This window comes from Ceratotherium simum, chromosome 11 (assembly GCF_057802395.1).
Source record: "Ceratotherium simum simum isolate JZ-2026a chromosome 11, ASM5780239v1, whole genome shotgun sequence".
Lineage (NCBI taxonomy): Eukaryota > Metazoa > Chordata > Mammalia > Perissodactyla > Rhinocerotidae > Ceratotherium > Ceratotherium simum.
Window position 1 is genome coordinate 56,345,684 of NC_141910.1, and position 10,854 is coordinate 56,356,537.

Here is a 10,854-nt window from a genome sequence, read left to right on the forward strand (position 1 = left end):
GGCTGATCTTCCTCACACAAAAAAAAAAAAAGAAGAAGAAAATACATACTAGTTCTGTCCATTGAAAAAGACAAAAAGAAACAAGCAATCCAATAACAATGAGAAGACCTAGTGCCCAGATTTGTGGCCTCCAAATACCATTTCCCACCAACAGGAATCAAAGTTTCTTGGAGAAATGGCTGTCGCCAGGTCTGGGGTAGGAACTGTGTATTTTGTGCCTTGGATTGACATCTTGGATTAGTGTCAAAACGATTCAGAAGTCAATTCGAAGACGCTACTACTGGCCAAAGATGGGACTGAAAAACAACTAGATGAATTGAAAGACATCAAATACAAGTTCAAACTGATACTCATTAAAACAACCTCACTCACTGGTCATCTATCTAGAATACCAGGGTACCAACTAATGATTGTGAAAACTGGCAAAATAAGGGAAAGAATCAAGTATTCATCCTGCCTTTCCTGTATGAACTATCTCAGAAAAACCGAAGAGTTAATGAAAGAAGTTTTCTTTATGAATGAATTCAGCTAAATGAAGGATTACAGAATTAGAGTATCCCCAGTACGACCCCTAAGGCAAATAGATCTAGGCAATGATATCAATGGCTGCTAACATCACAAAAAAGAAACCACACATAAATAAATGCCTCAGTGTGAAAGTTCACACCACCATCTATGAAGAATTCTTTCAAAAAATGTGAATCTGAATCCATTCAAGCCTCTAGATTTAACCATCAGATTACAGGAAATGTGGGGCGCAGAAGAACATGATCAGATGACATCACAGGGATGCAATTAACAAAATCCAGAATGTGGGAAATTCTTTAGGAGAAATGATCTATTTTCCTCGACATATATATTACCTGGGAGAAAAAGGAGTGGAAATACATTTTTAAAAAATATTTCAGGGTCCGGCCCCGTGGCTTAGCGGTTAAGTGCGCGCGCTCCACTACTGGCGGCCCGGGTTTGCACGGAGGCACCGCTTCTCCGGCCATGCTGAGGCCGCGTCCCACATAGAGCAACTAGAAGGATGTGCAACTATGACATACAACTATCTACTGTGGTTTTGGGGGAAAAAACAAGGAGGAGGACTGGCAATAGATGTTAGCTCAGAGCTGGTCTTCCTCAGCAAAATGAGGAGGATTAGCATGGATGTTAGCTCAGGGCTGATCTTCCTCACAAAAGAAAAACAAAAACAAGACTTGCAAGACTTCTACACTGAAAACTATAAAAAAAAAAAAAATTTAAGAGATACATCAACTAATTAAAATATATGCACTGTATTTAGATTTTTATCTAAGGAACTAACTAGAAAAAAAGCTATGAAAGAATCAGGAACATCTGAACACTGACTGAATATCTGATGATACATATGTGGAGTAAGGGTTAATTCTAAAGGTGTGAGAATGGGATTATAGCTATAATCTTTTTTAATTCATTTAGATACTTACTGAAATATCTAGATAAAATACCATAACTAGAATTTGCTTCAAAATAATCAAGTGGAGCGGGGAGTGGAAGGACTATAATTGAAACCAAAATGACTATGACCTGATAATTATTGAAGCTGGGTGATGAGGATAGACAGGAGTTTATTATTCTCCACATTTTTGTATATGTTTGAAATTTTTCATAATAAAAATTGGGATAAAAATATCTTAAAAAATATAAACACATAGAGTCCTATAATGCCATTTCATTAGCTTCTTAAAAGGCAGTACTTTTGCTCTATCAGAAAATTACTCAATAACCCAGAACGGCAGTGATTCCAAAGATTTGCATCCTCAGTGAAAAATTATGTGCCTCTTACTCCCGAAATTATAAATCTGAAGTGGTGAAAAGTACTATAAATTCATATTTAAAGTGATGAACATGAGAAATAGATTTATCATATATAGGGTAAAGATAAATTTGTAAAAAAGATAACTAAAAGAGCTTTGTAAGACACTTGGTTGACTCCTGGCTTGAAGGCTATGCGGGCACAGAGAAATTTTAGTAGTTCATACACGGATGTGCTATGTGATGTTAAACACACACACTAGCTATGAACTGCCTACTGCACAATTACAGTTATCAACTGTCAAAATTCAAGTTAGGAAAAATCAGGTCTGTTCTATCTAATCTGGAATGTCTGGCTACTTAACCGAGAAAAACACAACCAAAGTTATGGAGAGAAAGAAAAAAAAAAATCAATGACTTTTTAATGTTTTAAAATTAAAGATTTTTTATTTATTTATTTTTCCCCCAAAGCCCCAGCAGATAGTTGTCTGTCATAGCTGCACATCCTTCTAGTTGCCGTATGTGGGACGCGGCCCCAGCATGGCCAGAGGAGCGGTGCGTCAGTGCGCACCCGGGATCCGAACCCGGGCCGCCGGCAGCACAGTGCGCGCACTTAACCGCCAAGCCACGGGGCCGGCCCATAATGTTTTAAAATTAAATAAGCTTTAAGAAATACTAGAGGGGGCAGGCCCTCTGGCATAGCGGTTAAGTGCGCGCGCTCTGCTGCTGGCAGCCCGGGGTTCGGATCCCGGGCGCGCACCGACGCACCGCTTGTCAGGCCATGCTGTGGCGGCATCCCACATAACATGGAGGAAGATGGGCGCGGATGTTAGCTCAGGGCCAGTCTTCCTCAGCAAAAAGAGGAGGATTGGCATGAATATTAGCTCAGGGCTGATCTTCCTCACAAAAAAAAAAAAAAAAGAAAAGAAATACTAGAGTGCAATACTTTAATAAACTCACATAAATTAATTTTATTCATGACTAGACTTTTAAAAGTCACCCTAAAACCAAATTACAACTTCTTTGTATATGTGCTTAAAACAATAGTTAAGAAAATGTTATTAATTAGATCATGACATGTTTATGATATCAACGTCCCAGAGACTACGAGCACTTTACAGATTTAAAACTAACGAAAAACACTTTACCCAAAAGAAGACATAATCAAGCTGGACATTTCCACAAAGCATTAAAAATAGTTCCACTCTCAGACTATATCAAATAAGAATACATTTCTTAAATTCCCTCTGGAGAGTATATATACAAAAAGGAAATACTCCTATTTAAAAATGTAAGTTTTAAGCATATTTACATAGAAGGCAGACCTGCTTAATAATAAGCACTGAAGGTCCACCAGACCCATTCCGAGGCAATAAGAACCAGAAAATGGACACTAGAAGTAGTCTACTGCTCCCACTTAAAAGTCGCCACAGAATCTGGAGGTGAATTTAATCTGAGTAATTGAGGATCCAGGGGAAAAAATCAGTCTGAATGATCTTAGGTCCTGACTTCCATTTCAGTTTCCTGCTGCTAATGGAGCTCGGCCCATAACCACAGCCAATTTGGCTGGACCACTAATTCCCACTTAGCCTGTTTAGCTAGGAATTAAAATAAGATAGTGGAGTCTGCTCTGAAAAATATCCTTTTCAAAATTGTTTTAAATACCTCTATTGTTTTCATTATGAATTGAATATATACTGACAGTGCATCTATTTCTCAGCCTTTTCAGGAGAAAATTGTGAGCAATTCTGAAATACAAGGGGAAATTGAAAGGAAGGAAAAAGGAGGAAAAGCAATGGGCCAGAGGAGTGAACACCGAACATTAAGTGGGGGATAGCACCATCAACAGCATCCCCAATAGTAACTTTAGACTCCACCTTTCAGCTAGAGGGTAAGGTAGGAGTCACTAAGCCACACCATCCTAGAGGATGGCATCCAACAATCAAGGCAAATTGGATGTCTCTATTGTCTCAAGGGGATATTTTGTACTTCTAAAGACTTCTTATTCCATCCTGTACTGCTCTTCAAAATTATTCCCTAGACTTAAAAATGAAATGTAAGGCACTGGATTAGGGATTAGATTTACAAAGTAATAAATCAGATAAGTGGGAAGATTTTTTTTATAATATCAAAAATTTATAACATCTTAAATGGATTTATGATTAAATAAACTCTATGCTTTAAAAATGCAGCCATTAAAAATGATTGTTAAATATAAGATACAACATTGTCAATGTTCTTTCGAGTCTGCAAGTGCATATTACATTTATTAGATAAATATAATCATACTACTTCTGGACCAACAAGGAACGTGAGGTCCAAAGGGGGAAAAAATAGTGTATATTTTTACTCATTGTATGGAAAAAATTCAACTAAAACCTCTAAAAGGATGTGAGAAGGGAAACAGGTAAGCATAAGAGAGCTAAAACGCTTATCTATCTAATAGCAATACAAAAGGCAATATTCAAAATTAATAACTCAAAATATACACATTGTTTAGAAACATGGCTGTAAATAACAGAAGAAAGTCTGAGTTCAAAGTAGTTGTATCTAGGGAAAGGGAGTAGGAGCAGTTTTTAGTCTTAAGTCTTCTAACACTATTTGCCTTTTAAACTACGTGTATACGTTATTTTGAAAAAAATTTAAAAATCAGAAAACAAATTAAAAATATATTCAGAACCAGGATTTCATGTTCACTAATGTTTTTTCTTAAGACTTTGTTCTTCAAATCTTATATTTCTAAGACTATTTGTTTCCCTTTAAAAATTGCTTCCCTCTCAAACATGCAAAAGAACAGAAAAAAATAAAACCATCCATCCCAACCATTCAGATTTCAGAAAAGTTTACATTTTGACTTATTTGCTTCTTGTTTATTTAAGAAATAAAGCATTACAGATACAGTTGAATACTATCTCATTTAAAAATATCCATTAAATGGTATGTCTTAAATATGTGCATCTTATCGCATATAAATTATATCTAAAGTTGTTAAAAATATTAAAAATGTAATATTTATTCAGCACCTACTATATACCAGGTATGATTCTAGGTACTTGGGATACATACTGAACAAAACAGACAAGGATCCCAGCCCTGCGGACATTACATTCTGGCGGCGCTGTTCACTTGCTTTTCACTTGACAGTTTCAACATTATTTTCAACTACTCTAAAATAATCCCTTAGTTTGGATATGATCCTAATTGTCTCATAAACATATCATGTTCATTCCACTTCTTTGTTCACATTGCAACCATCCTTCTAGGTATTCAAATCCTAATTATCCTTCAAGTCCCAGCTCAAGATTCACTTCTACCATAAAGGTGAAGTACTAAACCCTTATTAATATTCCTCTCCTGAAGCATTTAGATTTTTGGAATTTAAATCATATTGTCTGATATTGTTTATTATTGTTTCTTTTAGCTCTCTCTACCGGATCCAAGATCCTTGAGGACAGGTACCATGACTTACACATTTCCTGTTTGTTTCACAGTGTCTAGCAAGTACAAAGCAAAGAGTAGCCATTGCTAAAGTATTTCACTATGTTTCCATTTAATAGGTTATTGTTCTCTAGCAAATTACTAATATTTTTCATCATTTCATTGTTATAAGCTACTGATAAATTGTTTTTACTTATTTTATGACAGCAAAAGAGAATGAAGAACAGACTTTGGATTCAAACAGACTTGTACTGGAATACTGGCTACATCATTTTTGAGCTGGGTGACCTCATGCAAGTTATTTAAGTCCCAGTTACCTAAACTGTAACATGGAGATAAGGATCCTCCTCACAAGGTTGTTTTGAGGACTAAAGGAGGTACCGAGAATACCATAATGTTACGCTCCTCTCTCTTTCCCTACTGCTCCATCACAATCTCTGTTACAAGGACTGGTAAGAAACATCTTCAGACTTAGTCTTAAAAGTTTTAATTTTGACATGGTTATGAAATTTTCACTGATTTCACTAAATAAACTTTTAAAACTTAAAACTTATTGAACCTCCCACCACTGTGTGCAAAGCAATGTTTTAGAACTAATGATAGAAGGGTCAATAAGACAAACAGTCTCTATTATTGGGGAGTTTACAGACAAACAAGGAAAAAATATACTGAATTACTAATTGCAAACATAGCATAGAATTATGAAGTAAAAACTGATTCTAACATGGACATAAAGTCACCATTATTTTAGGTATTTCCTATCATAAATTAGTAATATGTAAATGAACCATGTAAAATTTATTTATATCAATTTCGTGAGCTTCTAAAATCATCACGGTCACGTGACATGAGTGAACCTAAATCACATACTTTTTTATTAAGCCATCTGACAAATATCTAAATTACCAGCATGAAGTTGGGCATCAAAATGGACAGATGAACAGAATTTTCTTCATTTTTCTTCAGTTTACTTCCAATTAGTACCACTACCATCTTACATTTGTATTGAATATCACAGTTTACCAAACACCTTCCCAATTATTATCCCAGTTACTCCCAACGGCAGTGATAAAATCAGTCAGGAGACAGAGTAAACTGATTTTTGGGAAGATATCCACTGAAAGGAAAATCCAGTCAAAATAGAAATGCAAGTAATGTAGTCTTTTTAATGTATACATTAGAATTTGAATAGAAAAAATTTGCACAGTACCAATTTTACTTATTTTTATAAACACACTACAGGCTACTTTTTTTTTTTTTTTAAGATTATGGATTTATATCAAGTCATTATACCACTGGGCATACTATCTTTATGTAGAAGCTTAAGTTTCTCCTTATGGATAAAGCCATTCTTGGCATTAAACAGAAGGGAAAAGAAACCAATGAATCACATTTCCACTCGGAGTTTCTTTCCCTTAGTACTTCCATGGAATAGGATTAGACCTCCAAGCCTCCAAGACCAAACTATGATAGCATGAGTCAAACACTTTAAAAGATAGTTTATTTGTATATTTTATGAATTCTAGTTTACTATTAAGTAATAAAAAATGAAATCTTTTGAAAGTTTCAGCTTATCTTAGTTGTAATCACAGTAATAAAGAAAATATATTTTTGTCTTCTTCTAGAAAAAACTGTTAAGGAGGGAGTTATACACTCTCAAGGACAAAACTGACAGGGACAAAAGTAATTTAAATGAGAAAATCCTAGGAGAAAGGTGGAACTTAGGCAGAGATTGCCAAGGTCAGCCATCCTTTGACACTAAGACGTTCTCATTCCAGGGCTCCATACCGCAAAACCAACTGGAATACAATCTCCTTTAGAAATTCTTCCACGATTCCTCCAAAAGATGTGAATACAGAATTACCAACACAGCAAGAAGAGATGAGTTATGTACCTTTAGAATTTGCCCTATCTTCACAGCCACAACTCTAGTCCCAACTATCATCTCTAGCTGGTTTCCTCACGTCCATTCTTGTCCTCATACAATCCAGTTTCTACACAGGAGTCAGGGTTATCTTTTTGATTAAGATACAAATTTGATTATAGGATTTCTCTGCTTACAATCCTTCAATGACCTCCTACTGCTCTTCAGATAAGGTGGTCTAAATCCCTCGGATATTATACAGGAGTGCACTGTACTATTCTCACACAACATCTGAGTGGTTTGAAAATCTCTCTACAAAAGTTAAAAAAAAGAAAAACAAAAGGGGCCGGCCAGTGGCACAAGTGGTTAAGTGCCCACGCTCCGCTGCGGTGGCCTGGGGTTCGCCGGTTGGGATCCCAGGCGCGCACCGACGGACCACTTGTCAAGCTGTGGCGGCATCCCATATAAAGTAGAGGAAGATGGGCACGGATGTTAGCCCAGGGCCAGTCTTCCTCAGCAAAAAGAGGAGGATTGGCAGATGTTAGCTCAGGGCTGATCTTCCTCACCAAAAAAAAAAGAAAAAGAAGAAGAAGAAAAGGAAAAGAAAAAAAAGCTGGTCCCAAATCCTTAACATTGCTTAAAAGGCCCCACATCATCTCTCTGGCCCTAACCAAGCTCCCTTCTGCTTTCTACACTCAATCCAACTGCTTTGACCTTTCAGTTCCCAAAATCTTCCCTAGCCTATGTGGAACCTACTTCCCTTGCCTGGACCTTTCTTCCCTCCTTTGCGAGTCACCTTCACCTAATTCTTACTTACCCATAATATCTCAGCTCAAAGGTTACTGTCCTAGGAAAACCTTAACTGATTTCCCCAGCTGGGATAAGACCTGTCACAACACTCTACCTTCTCCCTTTTTAGCTCCTATCTAGGTTTACTGGCAATTACTTTTGTGATTATTTGCTTAATACCTGTTTCCCCCAAAGATAACGTAAAGTCCTTACAGGTAACATCTATAATGGTCACCATCGTATGGTTAGCACACAGCAGGTACTAAGAAATTTGAATGATAAATTATTAAGTAATTAACATTAAACATTAAGTAATTAAAGGATGCACATAAAGTATTTACCACAGTGCAGGGCTAAGAGTCAGCGCTCAATAGGCAGCAGTTTCTGTTAATACTGTATTCTGCCCTGTATCATTGTTTGCTTTTTTGCTGAGGCAGATTCGCCCTGAGCTAACATCTGTGCCAATCTTTCTCTATTTTGTATATGTGGTGGGTTCCCACCACAGCACGGCTGACAAGTAGTGTAGCTCCGCGACGGGGATCCGAACCCGGGACACGGAAGTGGAGCGCGCAGAACTTGAACTACCACGCCAGGGGCTGGCCCTCATTATTATCCGTGTGCTTAATCACTCCCTTCATCCTGCACACAATTCTTATTCATTTTTGGTTTGCACCACTGCCTAGCACTAACTGTAATGTGACACATAAGTGCTTAATATTCACTGAATTTAACTGCCTTTTAAATCAATGCGACTTGAAGTATATTTAGAAAGACACAACATCAACTTTTAAAAGTTTTTCCCATTAAAACCTAAACTATAATTTTAAAACTTATAAGCACTCCAAAAACACACTCATGACTATGAAACACGGAAGCTGATTTTCACATCGTTTATACAATCTGTCATACTTTACAGTTTCACACTGACATCAACACAGACTGTCAGTTTCCTATGTTTATTTTCAATTATCTCAAATTACGTACGAAGGGACCACGGCTGGACGCCACGCTAACGTTTATTACTGCTGACAAGTAACAAACGGCGAGTAAAAAGACAGAGAAAAAGGAAACTAAGCATGAAAACAGTGAACATCAAACCTACAAAATAAAGGTTGAGTTGTGGGAGGCTGGTGATGAAATTAACTAAGAAATGTCCACCCAGAACAGACATGCTCCATATTTCTGTGCCGTGCTTTTGCAGTGTCGCCTTTGGAAACGGGGACATGTTGAGACCACATTAACTCGAAGTTTCTGAGCGCCTCAGAACGAGAAAACCCACCGCTGTGCTTTCACGGAGGTCCCCACGCAGGAAGCGAGCGCGGTCAGCAGGCCGAGGGCTCACCGGGCCGGGCAGGAGTCTCGGCCCGGCCGCCGCCGCACCGCGCCCGTTCAGGTCGCAGACGCCAGGTCCGAAACCCTCCGGCCCCCGGCTTAGCGACACAAAGAAGAGCCCGGCGGCTCCGCCTGACCCAGCGACCCCACCGCCCCGCCCGGGAAACGTCCGCCCACGGCCGGCGGCGAGCCGACGCCCCGGCCCCTCACCCCGCCGAACGCGGCGCGGCCCCAGGAAACTCACCCCCCGGCGCGGCCGCTGGAGGGGGCCGCACCGCGCTGTCGCCTCGCGGCCTCGTCCTCAATTCGCTCAGAGGCCGCAGCCGCCCACGCCGCCGCCGCTGAGCTGGAGCCCCTCAGACGGAGACCACCACCCCACGACCCTCTCAAGCTTGGCGGCTGCACCGCTGGTCCCCGCAGCCAGCGCCGAGCGCGCGCCAAGGCCGGCTCTGCGCAGCCCCGGGAGCGCGCAGGGGCGGAGGCGTGCGGGGGCGTGGCCGGTCGCCTGAGGCCGCGGCGTCTCCGCACTGATGGCGTTCGCCTCTCGCTTCATTCTGCGCGGAAAATGCGAGGAGCTAGGTCTGGGCTCACCCGGGAACCCAGCGTCTACTCACCTCTGTGCCTCTTCAGCTCTGATTGAATCCGTGGAGAGATTTCCCTACATTCTGACAATGTTGAACTTTACCTGAGCCCTGTGATTCTGGAAAGCGACGGTTAAAGAGATGTCCCCACACCTTTGTGTTCCTGAAAGGGCTTACAGCAAGGAACCACCCTTCCCCCTGCGATTTAGACGTGACTCACGCTTGCCGCCTTGTTTACCTATGACGGGGTCAGACACAGACCCTCCCAATTCCCATTGTTTTTGCTTCATAAATGATTAGCTGAACTGATGTACTCACTGACCAATCTGGACAAAATACCCTACCTTGACTTGACCAAGCTTTAGTTAAGTTTCTGTCGTTCCTCTAGGCCCCCAGACTTTGACCCACCCTCAGTCTAAGCCAGCATGCAACCCCTCCTTCTCCACCATACCAGAAAATAGGCTGACCTCGGTGTAAATGAGCTGTGTGATCACTGCCACCTCCACCCGTCCATCCCACTTCCCGACACCCAGTTCTTTCTGGCCTTTGTTCACTCCTCCCTAGAAAAGAAAAGCCCTTTTCTGCCTGACTTTGGACACAGTTGCAGATCTCGTGGTCACAGAGTTCCACTATGGCAATAATCGCCCCCTCACCCCGTACACCCCATTGCAATAGTTCCTTTCCCTCTTCTTGGAATAATCCCTTCCAAAAAAGTCTGTCTTTACCTAAATTCAGGGTTTTTGACAGTTGAGCATTCTCCCTATTCTAATTGTCCTCCTCCCTTTTTGCAATAATCCTTTCAAATAATCCACCTCCGTTGCAATAATCCTTTTAAATAAAGTCTCGATTCGCCTAAATCAAGATTTGTTTTTTACTTGACAGTTTTTAGTGCTGGGATTCAAATTGAGATTAGGCCCCACCTACAGACCCCTACCATCCCCACCCAAGTCGAGACACTTTGTTGATCTTTTGAACTCCATCTTCTGTTCAGCAATTCTAGGATCCTGTGGTAAATTCAACTTTCAGACCAGTGCTCCAGAAATCTTGTCTGTTGGAAGCCGTAGTAAGGAG

At 40.2% G+C, this 10,854-nt stretch overlaps 1 protein-coding gene across 2 annotated transcripts in view; it reads right to left on the bottom strand.

Annotated features, from left to right (window-relative positions):
• The window catches only part of UBXN2A (UBX domain protein 2A), a 47,702-nt gene extending 37,734 nt beyond the window's left edge, over positions 1-9,968 (bottom strand). The window contains exon 1 of one of the 2 annotated variants that reach the window (XM_087437100.1): positions 9,817-9,968. The gene's annotated coding sequence lies outside the window, so the exon portion shown is untranslated. Of the gene's footprint in view, positions 1-9,446; positions 9,620-9,816 lie in introns of those variants that run through there. The other variant, XM_004418289.3, reaches the window with a different exon arrangement.
• Between the last annotated feature and the right edge of the window lie 886 nt (positions 9,969-10,854).